Below are 17,507 nucleotides of genomic sequence, written 5' to 3'. Positions count from 1 at the left end.
AAAAGTGAATTTAGCAAAACAAGGAAGAGTGCAGTGATGATTTATAAATAAGACCAACGGCCGTTGTCTTAAACTGTGAGCTGGCGTTCCCTTTGCCCTATCCCTATCTTTAGGTAATCTTAACACACGAAAGGGAGAATATTCACGGTGAACGGGAGAGGATTACCACAGCTTAGTACTGGAATCCGCGGGGAGTCTCATAGCACCCCCTCGCATGCCCCTTCGTCAAAAGAGCAGCCTTGTGCAAAGGAAACTATGTAGAATTTGAAAGACCGTATGGTGAGTGTGATGGGAATTTTAATCTAATGATAAAAACATACTGTAAAGATAAAAATAAGCGTTTAATATTTTCAGCGTTTCAAAAGACTTCACTGCTTCACCGGAGATGATTGATTTACGAGACGAAAACAAAAATGAGATATTGTATCCACTTCCATTTCACTTTTCAACATTTCTACTAAGCTGTTTATCAGACATGGTGCATGATTTTTTTTTTTTTTAATTTGATTAGTTCATGAAATGATTCCTACAGTAAGGAATGGCCGAGTACTACCTAAACAGACCAATCGTGCACAGCCAGTTAGTTTGAATTACTAAGTATCATGTTTCGTTCGGTAACCACTTGCAAGTCTGCACTATTTTGTTTTGGCTTGGCAATATATTTTTCTGGTATATTCTGGTGTGTTTGAACGATTTTGACCTTTATTTTCGGCGCTTGGGATTGGTTTACACATTAACCCCCCTTTCCTCCCAAGTGTCTTGTGGGACTGTGGGATATCGGAGTTCTGGATGGAAAAAGTGGCAAAAACAAGCATTTGGAGCAGAAATAGTCAAAATCGGTGAGGCCAGCCAAGGTAGAGTTGTTACTGACTGCATGAACACCTTTGAAGCTATGTCTGACACCACATTTTTCCTATGGTACAGGCACTCCAAAGCCTGTATGGACACTCTTATATAGAGTATCCAAAAACAAATGCCAGTCTTTCATAATACAAGAAGCAAGAATTGCTAAGAGATTATAATTGTATTTGAATCTTAGAAACTGTATTTATTTATTTTTTTCAGTTTTAAGATTTTAAGTTTTGAAATTAATCTGTTACCAACTGTTAGCTGCGCCCACCCACACGAAAGGGTGCGCTGTCACTCTTTCAAGATTACCACTTACGTTGAAGGTGTGAGCTTCCACTTCCAGCGGGGTGCGGGAAGAGCAACCGCTGCCCTCAGTTTCAAGACTTAGGGCGTAAGACTACATGTTTTGCTCTTCTTTTTTAATGTAAATTAAAGTGTGTATGTTCGTTTCTGCTTGTAATATGCACATTCCTTGTATTTCGTTTACGTATGAGGAGGAATATGCTGACGCCATTTTACTGTCGGTCGGATAAGGTATATTATGCTCTCTCTCTCTCTCTCTCTCTCTCTCTCTCTGTTTGTCTGAGACTGTAAACATAAATTCTGATAGTTCGTTCTCTGTGGCCCAATATTCCTGCTGTGTGCAGCTTACCTTCACTTATCACCACATGGTTGCTGGTGTCCACCGTCCATACTAAATACATGCGAGGCCTGTCAATCAGGGTTACTGTGGTGGTAGTGGAGGTGCTTTTGTAGTGAGTCAGGAGGAGTTTTGGTAATGGCTTATTTATCGAAATTAAAGTAATACTGATGCCTGCCCCATCTGGAACTGAACTCGCTTCCTCTCAGACAACAGATAACTTTGCTAACCATTTGACCACCACCGCTCAGTGTGGTGGTATTTGATAACCAAGTGGTTAATTGTGGTATCTGGTGACAAGGAAGAGTTATAAGAGGCAGTCTCTAATAATTTCTTTTAGTGTGATGATGCCTTCTCCCAAGTTTAAAATTTTAACCTGCTGAAGAAAACCTTGTGTAATTCATATTTGTACATCATTATTTGTATTATTCTTGCTACCATCAGATAAATTTATATTGCACAATGCAGGCCTATCGTCACAAAGAAGTTGGTTGTAAGAAAGGCACCCGGAATATATTGCTAATCCTTAGATCTATCAGTATAAATTTTACTAGTTACCACATCAGTTTTATCAGTTAACTGCACGTAGGTATAAGAGTGGCATCCGAAATACATATCATTAGCTCTATTGGGACATTTGAAAAAGTATACTATATACTATATTGTGAGGAGTAGACTGTAGCACCAGTCGAGCAGGGCAGTACTCCCGAGGTGGATGGAAAGCTGATGACAGGGAGTGCTGGAGCTCCCGTTTCATCAGCCCTCAGGACTAGTTCCTGACCACCCCCCTTTGCTGAACTTTTTCAGTGTCTCAGTTACACAGAGAGTAGGCCATCATGCTCTCCAGTACAAATTTCTTTAACTATCTACACCAAACTACATGCACAGTACACACTACACTTTCTATTCAAAATTCAACTTTATAAAATGGCGTCTCATCACCAAGCCTCGGAATCCTCAGGGGGGGGGACCACAAATGCCCCCACCATCCGCCCCTCTCCCGGTGGCGAAATTTTTTTTCCTGCCCAGTTCCGTCACTTTGCACATATGGCATCGTTGCCCTGTGTTTAGTTTGGCAACGCCGCGCAGCAGTAAGCCATATCGGATGCCAGGTTTAGTATTCATCACAATTATTTACCTTTTTTATGCTTGACTATAAATATAATACCTGACTATCTATATTTTACATGGATTGAAAGAATAATAGAGACATAGAGGTCATATAGTTTTCGCTGCCTTAGCTTAAATAAATATAAAAAGGGGCCATACCACTGTCTTTACTTCGTCACTCGTCTGCTGAGAGAGAGAGAGAGAGAGAGAGAGAAGATACTCTCTACACTTTGCTAAAATTAGTTATATGTTGATTTAATGAAAATGCGGTACGTCTTAGGGGTGGTACATGACTGCTCGTTGAGAACACTTATCAGTAACATATGTTGTAGGCCTATACTACTTTTCCTGTCATTTCTTGTCATTGCTCCCAGACGTACGATTCAATCAGCTGTGTTTATAATCGGCAATGGCGCATCACTGGATCTGCTGGTCATGGTTCAACTTCAAGGTAAGCGATGGTGTAACGGGGTTGTTAAAATGTGTTCCCAGCCCAATGCTATTACCAAATAGAATATATTAAGTGAGTTTATTTTTTTAATTCCTTGTTTCTCTTGATTTACTTATTTTGCACACAATGGTCTATAATGTCTCATGTCTGACCCAATGCCTGTCATCAGCACATGGGAAATAGCATATGGTGCCTGGTGCTGTGTAATATTTAATAAAGATTATACCGTAACAAATAAAGCTTTGCATTTCATCAAATACAAAAACCCTTCAAGCATACTTAACATGAAATAAAGGACATGAGAACATGAAAATAATCTGAAATGTAACCTGCCATATGATTTTACTAATATACTTAAGAAAAACAAGAAAACAATCTGAAATCTAACCTGACAAATGATTTTACTAATATACATAAGAAAAACAAGAAAATAATCTGAACTCTAACCTGACATATATACCTAAGAAAATGTCTAATGAAACATTGATATTCAGGCATCATTGATACCAATATTTCCCAGCTTGCAGCAGAAATTACCAAGGTTAACCCTTAAGAATGATCATGAAAAGCGTTTTAGGTGATAAAATATTATGGGTCATTAACCTCTCTCTCTCTCTCTCTCTCTCTCTCTCTCTCTCTCTCTCTCTCTCTCTCTCTCTCCTGTAAACACAGCTGATTGAATCGTACGTCTGGGAGCAATGAGAAGAAATGACAGGTAAAGTAGTATAGGCCTACAACATATGTTACTGATAAGTGTTCTCAACGAACAGTCATGTACCACCCCTAAGACGTACCGCATTTTCATTAAATCAACATATAACTAATTTTAGCAAAGTGTAGAGAGTATCTTCCTTGCATACTCACTTTTTATTGATGACCCTGCATGTTATTATTTTATACTGTTTCAATCTCTCTCTCTCTCTCTCTCTCTCTCTCAGCAGACGAGTGACGAAGTAAAGACAGTGGTATGGCCCCTTTTTATATTTATTTAAGCTAAGGCAGCGAAAACTATATGACCTCTATGTCTCTATTATTCTTTCAATCCATGTAAAATATAGATAGTCAGGTATTATATTTATAGTCAAGCATAAAAAAGGTAAATAATTGTGATGAATACTAAACCTGGCATCCGATATGGCTCACTGCTGCGCGGCGTTGCCAAACTAAACACAGGGCAACGATGCCATATGTGCAAAGTGACGGAACTGGGCAGGAAAAAAAATTTCGGCTCCCGGTGACGACTCGAGGTGCCTGGAACCACTGTCTGACTCTCTTCTTCTTCATTTCTGCAACATTCGCGGCCTTTCCTCTATTTTTTGCTCTGTTGAGCACCACCTCTCCTCCTCTAAACCTCACCTTCTTTTTCTAACTGAGACTCAGCTGTCTGAGGCAACTGACAGCAAACCCTTTTCTGTATCCTCCTACTTTCTCTATACTCATTTCAAAGCCAAAGGTGGCTGTTGTGTATATATACGCAACGACTTATCTTGCTTTCGTGTTCTGAATTTATCTACACTCTGGCTTCGGCTTTCCTGTCATTCTCTGACTAAATATATCTGTGCTATTTACTTATCCCCTAATTCTACTATCAAAAATTCTTCGACTATCTTACTTCTACGATGGAACACATTCTATCCATTTCTCCTTTCTCTGAAATCTCCATTCTAGATTTCAATGTTCACCACCACCTTTGGCTCTCCTCTCCTTTCACGGATCCACCTGGTGAACAAGTCTACATCTTTTCTATCCTTAATGACCTAGAGCAGCTTGTACTGCACCCTACCCGTATCCTTGACCGCCTTGGAGAAAGCTCCAACATACTTGACCTCTTCCTCACAACTAATCCTTCTGTTTACTCTGTTAATCTCTTCTCTCCATTGGGCTCCTCTGATCACAACCTTATTACCTTAACCTGTCCTATCACTCTGGTACGGCCTGTGGACCCTGCAGGGAAACGTCGTCTGTGGCATTTTGGAGCCGCGGACTGGGAGGCCCTCAGGCAGTACTTCTTTGATTTTCCCTGGAATGATTATTGCTTCCATGGCCGGGAGCCATCTGTGTGTGCCTTGCGCATTACGGAGGTTATTCTCTCGAACATGGAAGCATACATTCCTTTCTCATATCCTTTGACTAACGCAAGAAAGCCTTGGTTTAATCACGCTTGTTCTAATGCTGTCCGCAACAAGGAGAGGGCCTATAAAAGGTACCGGAGCCAACCCACCCCTGAATCACATCATCTTTACGTTTCTGCCATGAATCGTGCTAAGTCTGTTCTTCGCTCTACTAAAAATAATTTCATCCATACTAAATGCACTCAACTCTCCAACTCGAATTCTTCCCTCTCCTTCTGGCACCTTGCCAAAAATCTTTCTAACAACTTTACCTCATCATCCTTCCCTCCTCGTTTCTACTCTGATGGTTCTGTAGCTATTTCTTCTACTGATAAAGCAGATCTCTTCGCACAGACTTTCTCCTCCAATTCCACCTTAGACGATTCCGGTGCTGTTCCTCCATCACTTCCCCCCTCTGACTTCCTCATAGCTGACATTAAAATTTCTTCAGTTGATGTATTTTCTGCCATCACTGGCCTCAATACTAACAAGGCATATGGGCCTGATGGAGTCCCTCCTGTTGTTCTCAAGAACTGTGCTTCTGTGCTTACACCCTGCCTAGGCAAACTCTTTCGCCTTTGTCTGTCAACTTGTACCTTTCCTTCTTGCTGGAAGTTTGCTCTCATTCAGCCAGTCCCAAAGAAGGGTGACCACTCCCAACCCTCCAACTATCGTCCAATTGCTTTAACGTCCTGTATTTCAAAAGTTTTCGAATCAATTCTCAATAGAAAAATTTTAAGGCATCTTTCCTATCACAACCTTCTTTCCGATCGTCAGTACGGGTTCCGTCAGGGACGCTCCACTGGCGATCTTCTCACCTACCTTTCAGACTCCTGGTCATCCTCCTTTCGGGACTTTGGCGAAAGCTTTGCCATTGCACTTGACATCTCAAAGGCTTTCGATCGAGTCTGGCATAAATCTTTAATTTCCAAACTGCCCTCCTACGGTTTCTATCCTCCTATCTGTGCCTTCATCGCTAGCTTCCTTTCTGGTCGTTCTATAGCCGCTGTTGTAGATGGCCATCGTTCTTCTCCTAGATCTATCAACAGTGGTGTTCCTCAGGGCTCTGTCCTATCACCAACTCTCTCCTGTTATTCATCAATGATTTTCTAAGCTGTCCATCTAACCCTATCCCTTCATACGCTGATGACTCCACCCTTCACCTTTCCATTCGGTTCCCGTAACCCCCATCTCAACAGTTACTTCAACTAACAAGGGATGAGGCTATGGCACACCTAATGTCTGACTTGGCTCGTATCTCTGAATGGGGTAAAAATAATATGGTTGTTTTTAATGCATCTAAGACTCAGTTCTTACACCTATCAACCTGACTAAATCTTCCACAGTTGTACCCACTAATGTTTAATATTATTCAGCTTAATCCTGCATCATCCTTGAACATGCTTGGGGTTTCATTTACTCGGGACTTATCATGGAAAGATCATATTACATCTCTTGTAAAATCTGCTTCTAAGAGATTGGGTGTGCTAAGCCGACTCCGCTCTTTCTTTACCCTTGCACAATTGTTGACTCTATACAGGGGTTTTATCCGCCCCTGTGTGGAGTACAACTCTCATGTGTGGGGAGGCTCCCCACATACAGCTCTTCTCAATAGGGTGGAGTCAAAGGCTTTTCGTCTCATTAACTCTCCTCCTCTTACTGACTCCCTTCAACCTCTGTCTCTTCGCTGCACTGTTGCATCTTTATCTCTTTTCTATCGCTACTTTAATGGTCACTGCTCCTCTGAACTGTCTGCTGGCATTCCTCCACCTCTACGACGGGCGTGTAGCACCAGTCTGGCAGCAAACTCTCATCCCTTTTCTGTCCAACTCTCTAATGCAAGAGTTAACCGTTACTCCCAGCCTTTCATTTATGCAACAGGTCAACTCTGGAACTGTCTCCCTCTGTCTGTATTTCCTGCTGCCTATGATCTCCAGTCTTTCAAACGCAGTGTGTCCAGGCATCTCGAAATGAATTGATCTTGAATTTGGCTCTGTCTTGTATTTTGTTTTTCTCTTGGAGGGAACTGTTACTGCGGGCTCATGGCCTTTGGTTCCTTCTTCCTCGCATAAAAAAAAAAGAAAAAAGTTATCAGTTTAATCATTCTTGGTTAGTTATGATGTAGGTAAAGACTCTGAACATCATGTGTTTCTTTTTACCATATTTTAATATTTGATACTTACTTTTTTCCTGTTTCCACTACCCACACTTTCAATATATGCCTCGCACCTTTATGTCATTTCCTCAACACCCCATCCCATCACACTCACACCGCTCTGTCCCCAACAGTTTTCACCGCCCAGCTTTCCTCTCACACTATTCCTGCCTCTCCTATCTCCCTATATCATCGCTTCCAACCCTTCGCCTACTTCAATACCACTCCCACCCACCACTACAGTTACCCCTTCCATTTTCAGCGCCCTCAACCCCCCCACACCCCCAACATACGTATCTTTCCCTTATATTCCCCACCCCCATCCCCACCCATCGCTTTATCATACCTACCATTTTTTTTTAGGGGGGGGCATCCCCACCACAACACTCACCTCCATCATCATCACAGTCACGTATCCCTTCTTTTGTCCCATACCCTACCACACCCACACTCACACCACCTTTCCCACCTCCACTTCCACATCCTCCCACATCCTACACCTACGAGTACACCCACACAACCCCCCCCCCTCCTCCACCTCCACCCACCCACTACATCCCCACCCCTACCACCTTCCCCACCTCCACCTCCATCCACCCACTACACACACACCTACACCACCTTCCACATCTCCATCCACCGCTGCACCCACACTCTCCCTCTTTTCAGCTCCCCAACCTCACTGTCACCTCACCCACCCACACCCACACTCACACCCAGCTACCATACTAAACGCAGACCTTCCCCACCTCCGTCCACCCCAGTACCCACACCCACAAAATCCCATCCCACCCTCATCCCCCTTCCTTCCCTTCCTTCCCATTCTCACTCCTCCCTCCTCACCTCCACCCCTGCCACTTTTCAAGCCCCGTTCTTATCGCGTCCTGTCAAGTATTCAGTCAGCCGTGTAGGAGCCATCACGCTGAGGCAATGACGAGCTGAACTCTCTCTCTCTCTCTCTCATCTATTATTCGCTTTCTTTATTATATTTTCATTCACCTCTCTCTCTCTCTCTCTCTCTCTCTCTCTCTCTCTCCCCCTGTTAGAAATATAGAGCAGAAAAGGAAAAAAAAAATGAATCCCCTCCCTTAGCCAAATCTGCCACTGTATACCTTGCCCTTTTCATGTCAACCTCTTTCAATCTACGTAAGAGCTTAGGGGTCTTCTTCAGTGTCCCCTGTTGTAGGCCTTTTCTCCCCTCTTCCTTTCGTCCTCTCAATCACCCTCGTCAAATTCCTTTTCAGTCCTAAACCTATTCATTTGTTTTGTAACTTCATCCTCTCTGCTCCTCTTTCTTCCTCTCACTGGAATCATGTTCATTCTTACCCTCTCCCTCGCCTTTCTTTATCATTCCACCCACTGTCCCTAGCTCTCCTCCCCCCTCCCTCTTCCTTACCCTTTATCTCCCCCTCCCCCTCTCCTCCCCTTGTCATCCCTTGTCCTCCCTACTCCTTCTTCCTCTCCCTTCCTTCCCTTCCTGTGCACTTTTCCTCGCTCCTTCACTCCTTTGCTCCACATTTCTCTATTTCTCTCCATTCTTACATCCTCCTTTTTTCTCTCATCCTTACTCCACTCTCCGTTCCTCTCTTTCCATCTGTTCCCACCTTGCCCCTCTCTTTTCTTTGTCAGTCCTATACCTCCCTCCTTCTCTCCCTCCCTTTTATTCTCCTTCTCTCCCTCCCTTTTATTCTCCTTCATCCTCATTCCCTTCATCCTCACCTACCTCCTCCCTTCTCATGAATGAAATCGCCTTCTTTCTCTTCTTTTTTTTTCTCCTTCATCTTCACCCCATTTCTTCCCCTCCTCATACCCAGCCCCCTCCCCGTTCTTCTCTTTCTTCCATCCTTCTCTTTCCCTCTTTTCTCGCTTCCTTTTGCTATCTATACCCCTCTCTTTGTTCTTTAACCTTTCCCCCTTTCTTTCTTTCATATTTTATCCCTCTTTCTTTCCATTACTTCTCTTCCCACTTCTCCAACTCCCTATCTTCTTCATCTTTTTCCCATATCTTCCACATTTCCGCTTGCCTTGCTTTGTTACTCCCTCCCACTTCTTTTACCCTTACCTTCCTTCTTCCTTCACTGATTACCTCTATTACCCCCTCCCTCTTCTCTTCCCCTTACTTTCCTTCTCCCTTCTCTTTGCCTCTGTTCCCCCCTTTTTCTCTTCCCCTTACGTTCACTTTCCCTTCTCTCATTACCTCTGTTCTCTCCTCGCTCTTCTCCTTCTCTAACTTTCCTTCTCCCTTCTCGCATTGCCTCTATTCCCCCCTCCGACTTTTCTTCCCCTTACTTTCTCTCTCTCTCTTTTCCTACTACCTGTCTTCCCCCTCCCTTTCCCCCTCCACCCCCGCCACCTCCCTTCCCATATTCTCTTTGGTCATTATGTAGATGAGGGGGGTCGTCCTCAAAAGCGCCTTTGATACTGGGCGTCTGTACACTGGCGGTACATTTAGTTAGCCAGCGAGGTTAAAAGTCCTCCCTTTCCCCCATCTCTTTCTTTAGCATCAGTCGCAGTCATCATATTTTATCTCAGGCTCTTATGACTCAATTAGGTAAAAAAGAAAAAATAGATTGCTTTTAGTTGGAGTAGAATGTTAAGAGTTGCCCCGACCATGAGGGAATGACTGGTATTATGTTACTTTAACTTATCCTAAAATCGACCTCTCTCCATCTTGAATACTCACCATTCCTGTATGAGACAGCCCTAGCATGTATTCAATATGGATGGTGGGTGTTGGCGCCGAAGTGGTGGCATATAGAGGTGAATGATATGTAGGAGGACTACTGGGCCTTGGGAGAAGGCTGTGAAGCCTGTGCTTAGAGTCGAGCACATAAAAAAAAGTTGTAACAATTGCATAGCACTGAAATATGATGGTAGTCACGAAGAAGTGTTATGGGACGGATGCACAGTTGTAGTATTGCCTTGTTCTGCTATCGAGCTTTGGAGAAATGAGCAGCACAAGGACGAATATCTGGGCCTTGTTAGAATAAAAAGATTATAGAAGTAACACTGTCAGTCTCCCGTTAAAAGTCCTTCTTCCCTCCCTCACTCCGTCTGTCAGTGGTAGTGGTTGGTTGGTAGTCATGGCTGATAAGAATTCAGCGTGTCGTGTTTCATGAACTCTGAGGAGAAAATAATCTGATACTGACTTACATACAGCTGTGATACTGTTTGTCCAGACGTGGCAGGAAGGACCAGAGTAGTACTAATTGTGATGACAGCTGCATTATTGTTACCTTGTATATTCAGTCAGGAGCCATGAGGAGAAGTCTGCCGACATTCCTGTGCCAGCATTGTTTCCTGCCCTCATATTTCTCCCCAAATGTGTCTTTCTTTATCACACTGTTTTGTTGTCAGCTTCATATTGCTATTACATGAAGGCCCATGTTACACCTCCCGTTGCCACAGTCGACGTAATAGTGTCGGCGAACTTTTGCTCATGACTGTCCAAGGAATAGGGAAATTGGTATGGAAATAAAGAAATGAGTATGGTAGTAAAGAAATGAGTATGGAAGTAGAGAAATGAGTATGGAAATAAAGAATTGGCTATGGATGCAAAGAAATAAGTATGGAAGTAAAGAAATTGTCGCATGACGGCGTTGCGATACCCACACTAACATACGGACGTGACACTTGGAGATTGCTGAAAGGACGCGTCAAGAGTGAGAAGAGTGGAAATGAGTCTGAAAGGAGCGTGTGGAATTACCTTGAGAGACAGAGGGATTGGGACGCTCGAGAGGGTTGTGTTGCTGATGTGGATATGTTGGAAAGCATTAAGAGTACCCTGAGGTGGGTTGGCCGTGTAGAACGAATGGAAATAGAGAGACTGACTAGGAGAGTGTATATAGTATAAATGGAGTGGAGGCAGAGAGAGGTTGAGGGAGACACAAGATAAGGTGGAGGGAAGGAGTGGAGATGTGTAGGCCTGTGAGTGAGAGTGGTGTAGATTGAAGAAAGGGCAGCCTAATGACGGACGAGACGGCAACGTGAAGGTGATTCGTTCTTGGCTACCTTATTCAGGTTTAAAAGAGTGTGGCCATGGATAGAGAGATAGATAGATAGATATGTATGTATGTAGGTAGGTAGGTAGGTAGATGGATAAACAGATAGACAGATAAACAGATAGATAGATAGACATGTATCTATGTAGGTAGGTAGGTAGGTAGATGGATAAACAGATAAACAGATAGATAGGTAGACAGACAGACAAACAGGTAGGTAAATAGACAGACAGCTGGGTCATGCTAGAGAGGCTTGGAATTGGTCAGCTCTTTAAGACTGCTGAAAAGTGAAGAAATTAGGTTAACAGCCTCCCCTTGACCCTTAAATGCGCCCCCTCGAGCCCCCCCTTCCCATCCCCCACCACGCAGTCATTCATTCGTCCTTGGACCCCCTTTTGCCCCCTCCTCCTTTCACCCTGCTTTACAGTCAAACGGTCTACAGCCAAAAAAGAAAACTGGAGGAGAAGAGGGGAAAGACTTCGGTATTCATCTCACGATTTTTCCGTGGTCCCTTGATTTTCCGTCGTGTTGGAGACTCGATTCTCTTGTATTTTTTTCCTTCGTAGTTTTTTCTTCCCTTCTAGGTTTCTTTTTTCTCTCCTTTTTCTCCGTCTTTCTTCCTCCCTTGTTGGTATCTTTTATTTTTTATTTTTTTTTTCCTCCGCTGTCGCCTCAAGGTTCCGTAAAAGCTTCTGTTCTAAGATTTCAAGTCTGACTCCTCCGGTCCATATCGTGGCTGGAATGACCGGGTTGGGTATTGTATATATATATATATATATATATATATATATATATATATATATATATATATATTCGTGTCGTGTCGTGGGAAAGCTTGAAGTTGGTTGGTTCTTTATGACTTAACCCCTTTCAGTCCAAAGGCCTTTTTTATACATATAGTGCTACCACTAACCGATTTTATTCAGCTTTGGAGAGACCTGTAGTAATAACGGAGGGGTTGATGGAGGTTACAATCAATCCTTACAGTTCCAAAAGTCTTCGTAAGGAAAAAAAAATAAATAAAATCGTCCAAAACAGAAAGGATAAAGAAAAGGTAATCAGAAGGAGTTAGTAGACCACAGGTAACTGAAGTGACTGGGTAAGGGATGAGATGGTGGTAGTGGTTATATTTACTCGGTTCGTGCTGGGAGGCTTGAAATTGGCTGGGTCTGTGTGACTGCTGTGTCGAAATGAGGTTGATGTTATCCCTGTCATTATATAAGGTCTTCTGAGCTGAATAAGATCGTGTGAACAGCAAAAACAACACACATACACACAAAAAAAGGTTATAGTGTTTAATGAATTAATGGATATTGTTTCAGGGTAGCTGGAGAGACAGAGTTAGAAATCAGATTTCTAGGTCTCCACATCATTGTGTGCAGACCTATTGTGTTTCATGTTTCTTTCTCTCTCTTTTCCCTTCAGTCTTTCTTCCAAATACTTTACAAATTTCTGCCATTATTTTCTACAATTTGCTTTATCTGGCACAGTCGTTCTTTGGACAAATATCTCCAATCACCTGTTTCGCCTTTTTATTTAGGCCTTTTAAAGGGTTTTATGGTGCTGAAGGTCAGACCATACATACACAGATTTTGGAATTCAGTGATCCTGTAAGTTCATTAACCATCACGGCAGTTTATACAGAAGTATGTCAGTGTACCATGGCTGTTTGGAAACCATCCTGCATTCTTTTTTGAAACGTTGGCGGTCTTTCATATTTATATTTATACTCGGGTCTTGTTTGGCAGTTTGAAATTGATTACTCCTTCATGATTCGTCTTTGAAAGTGAAGTCGATGGTGATTTAACCATGGGACGTCGACAGATATTTTTATGTTTTATCTTTCTACCGGAAGACGATTTTATTCAGCTTAGTATGTATTTATGCTGCTTTATGACCGCTGATTAGAATAGAAGTTGATGTATGTTTGTATATTTACTTCATTATTTATTGTTGTAAAGTATGTTATCTTTTAATCTAACTGGCGGCTGGAATACCAGAAGTACTGTAGATATAATGAAGCCATACTTGATATTAGTTGTTTCATTCGTCTACTTCCACACATCCTATATCCAGCTTAGGAAAGACGTCTGGTTGTCAAGAGGTTACAGGCAATATCCGTTCAGTTCTAAAATCTTATGATGTATTTTTGGTTTTATTTTTGCTGCCTCCTGACGATTTTATTCAGTTTAAGAGGAACTTTTCGAACATCTCTCTCTCTCTCTCTCTCTCTCTCTCTCTCTCTCTCTCTCTCTCTCTCTCAGATATTCTCAGATATACGCCATCTCTTACGTCGCCAAAATCCTCTCTACGTTAGTGTCAAGAGAGCCTAAATTCTTTTGTCTCATTTTTCCCAACGCAGGACCTAGGGTCGGGGTAGGGATGGGAGGGGAAAGAGAAGGAGAGGAGATGGGTGAGAGAGAGAGAGAGAGAGAGAGAGAGAGAGAGAGAGAGAGAGAGAGAGAGAAAAAAAATTGGAGTTCTAGCAAGGACAACACATTGACTGAAATAATCTCCATTTACCTTTCCAATTCCAACAGTCTGAGTTCCATGTAGGTCCCTAACTGGCCACTTGCGATGTTTGGGCTACAATGAGGTTGAAAATATCGACAATGATTTCTTTTTCAGAGTCAGTATAAATCAACTTTAAAAAGATGAATATCGTATGAAAATAGTTTATGCATAATGTCAAGTACTCGCTAAATAATGCTATGCCTTAATTTGGCCATAAATACGAAAAATAGTAAACAATTTCTCAACCACCAAAAATTTAGACAGTTTAGACAGTTTTCGATTCTCTACTTTCCTTATTTACGGCTAAGTCGAAGTGCTACGTTGTTCAGCAAGGACTTGATTTTATGTCAAACGTATTTTCACAAGATATTTTTTTCTATTTTAAAAGCAATTTTTGCTGATGCTTCGAAAATGAGCGATGTCGATTTTCCTTGCACTCCAAAATTCAGAAGTGTGCAGTTTCGCTTTTTACTTTAGTTATATTTCCCAGTTTCAGTTTTTTGCCCGAGTATTAGTCCCAGTTTTAACTTTTATCTCGATTACATTTCCCAGCTTTTTTTTTTTTTTTTTTTTCACAGATTTAGTTCCATTATGTACGTTACTCTGAGATATATTTCCGAGTGTCAGTTTCCCAGTTTGAGTCCCTAGTTTGTTCTTACTTCAGTTATATTTTCCAGTTTCAGTCCCCAGTTTCGGCTTTTACCTCAGTTATATTTCCCAGCTTCAGTTTCTACCTGAGTTTTATTTCCCAGTTTCAGTTTCCTGCTTCAGCTCTTTCCTCAGTTGCATTTCTCAGTGTCAGTTTTTCCCAATTTCTCAGGTCAGTTTTTCCCTAGATTCAGTTCCCAGTCTCAGTTTTCCCAAAATTTCTGTCCCAGTTTCACTCCCTATCCATTTTTTTTCCCCTGGCCCTAGAGTGCGTGAAAGGTCCAGACAGCTCAAGCGGTGTTGGTGGAGTGTCAAAGCCCCGGATGAGGCTACACGAATTCAGTACAGGGAAAAACAGCTATCTTTTTTCTTTCCTTTTTTTTTTTTTTCTGTTCTCCGTATAACTGGCTAACTGTCTCTCCATGTGTGCCCCCCCTCCCACACAGACCTTTTTTTTGGGGGGGAGGGTTACAGTAATATCACTTTTTCCTCTATGGTATTACGGTATTTCTCGGCAGTCTCAGTCACCTCTGATTACGTTGTCTACCTCAGTTTTAGGTATGACCAAAATCTTTTCGAGTTTGGTTATACCCAATGTCAGTTTTTAATTTCAGCTTTTGCTCGAATTTTAATCTTTTTATTATTATTATTATTATTATTATTATTTTAAATTAATATTTCATTATTATTATTATTATTATTATTATTATTATTATTATTAATTATTATTATTATTATTATTATTATTATTATTATTACAAGCACAACGACTCATCTTGCTCTCGTGTTCCTGAACTTGATTCTTCTGAATTCTCTACTCTCTAGCTTCAGCTATCCTGTCATTCTCTGACTAAATATATCTACGCTGTTTATTTATCCCCTAATTCTACTGACTATCAAAAATTCTTTGACTATCTTACTTCTACAATAGAAAACATTCTATCCATTTCTCCTTTCTCTGAAATCTTCATTCTAGGAGATTTCAATGTTCACCACCACCTTTGGCTCTCCTCTCCTTTCACTGATCCATCTGGTGAACAAGCCTACACCTTTTCTATCCTTCAAGACTTAGAGCAGCTTGTACAGCACACTACCCATATCCCTGACCGCTTTGGAGAGAGCTCCAACGTACTTGACCTCTTCCTTACAACTAATCCATCTGTTCACACTGTGAATCTTTCCTCTCCATTGGGCTCCTCTGATCACAACCTCATTACCTTAACCTGTCCTATCGCTCAGGTACGGCCTGCAGACCCTCCAAAGAAAATTCGACTGTGGCACATTGGAGCTGCAGATTGGGAGGCCCTCAGGCAGAACTTCTTTAGTTTCCCATGGAATGATTATTGCTTCCATGGCCGGGAGCCAACTGAGTGTGCCTTGCGCATTACGGAGGTTATTCTCTCGAACATGGAAGCATACATTCCTTTCTCATATCCTTTGACTAATGCAAGAAAGCCTTGGTTTAATCACACTTGTTTTAATGCTGTCTGCAACAAGGAGAGGGCCTATTAAAAGGTACCGGAGCCAACCCACCCCTGAATCACATCTTTTTTATGTTTCTGCCCTGAATCGTGCTTAGTCTGTTTTTCGCTCTGCTAAAAATAGTACTAAATGCTCTCAACTCTCCGACTCGAATTCTTCCCGCTCCTTCTGGCACCTTGCCAAAAACCTTTCTAACAACTTTACCTCATCATCCTTCCCTCCTCGTTTCTGCTCTGATGGCTCTGTAGCTACTTCTTCTACTGATAAAGCAGATCTCTTCGCACAGACTTTCTCCTCCAATTCCACCCTAGACGATTCCGGTGCTGTTCCTCCATAACGTCCTCCCTCTGACTTCCTCATGGCTGACATTAAACTTTCTTCAGCTGATGTATTGTCTGCTATCTCTGGCCTTAATAGTAAAAAGGCATATGGGCCTGATGGAGTCCCTCCTGTTGTCCTTGTCACGAATCAGTTCGCGACATTTCCCTTTTGTGAGAAGCCACGAACTATTAGTGGAAAACTCACTGTGTATCGCTCAGTTAACCGTTTCTCTCTCCATTTCGGAGTATGCTTTCAAAACATTCGTCACCGTTTTCAAAAAGTGACCGATTTAATGCACGTCACTAAGTGCGCTACTGAGCGATACAATTGTTTCTTTATCGTTTGCCTCTGCTTCCCTCAACCGTTAGCCACGCCTTGCGTCCTGCCCATACAATGTATTTGAATTCAGTCCAGTTGTTGCTGCGACGGAGAGAGGTCCTGTGTCAGCAGTGCGAGGTCAGCTAGTACCCAAACTCCACTTCACAGTTGGTCCAGTCCTCCCACCCATCTGGTGATACGCAGCATTCATCGACTATAGTATTTCTTTTGTGTATTTTCTAGTTATAAGAGTTTAATTAAGGTGTTTTTTTTTTTCTAGACGTAAGTATTTAGCTCGTGTGAGAGTGAGTGAGTGCGTCTCATTGATTTGAAATGTAACGTTAAATTTATTTTTTGTAATTAATAAATTTAACAGTTCCTTTCTCGAGCTTAATGTAAAGTAAAAATCTTGTTTCATTTTTCCATAATTAAGCTTATTTTCCATATAGCTCCTAGCTTGCATAAACGTTTGCTTTCATAACTGGTACTTAGACCAGTCTTGTTGTTTTAACTTAATATCCGTTGTGCCATGTGGGAGTTAAGCATCGGCAAGAACCTGATGTTAGTATTAGTTATTTATTGTCAGGGGTGATGTAACTTTCTCCAGAGGCTAACAGTACAGTAATTCAGCAATTGTGAGTAATTAGTCTCTGCTGTGTACTGTTGAGAAAGTTTATAAATTCTCGTTCTTGAGAATCTTAGCAAGTCAGCGTAAAGTAATCGTTGCTTGATGTAGCAAGACAATTATTGTCTCTGCTCTTCAATATTATTGAATATTATCAAATTAAATAATATTTAACCATTTATTTCAAAATTACCTTGATATTATAAAAACACCGTGACAATTGGCGACCTCGCCAGGATATTAACTCCTAGCTCTAAAGCTATTCACGAGATAGTGCTCACT

Source organism: Coenobita brevimanus, chromosome 23 (assembly GCF_032717465.1).
Source record: "Coenobita brevimanus isolate Jiangsu-jjx chromosome 23, ASM3271746v2, whole genome shotgun sequence".
NCBI lineage: Eukaryota > Metazoa > Arthropoda > Malacostraca > Decapoda > Coenobitidae > Coenobita > Coenobita brevimanus.
This window is presented reverse-complemented; position numbering follows the sequence as displayed.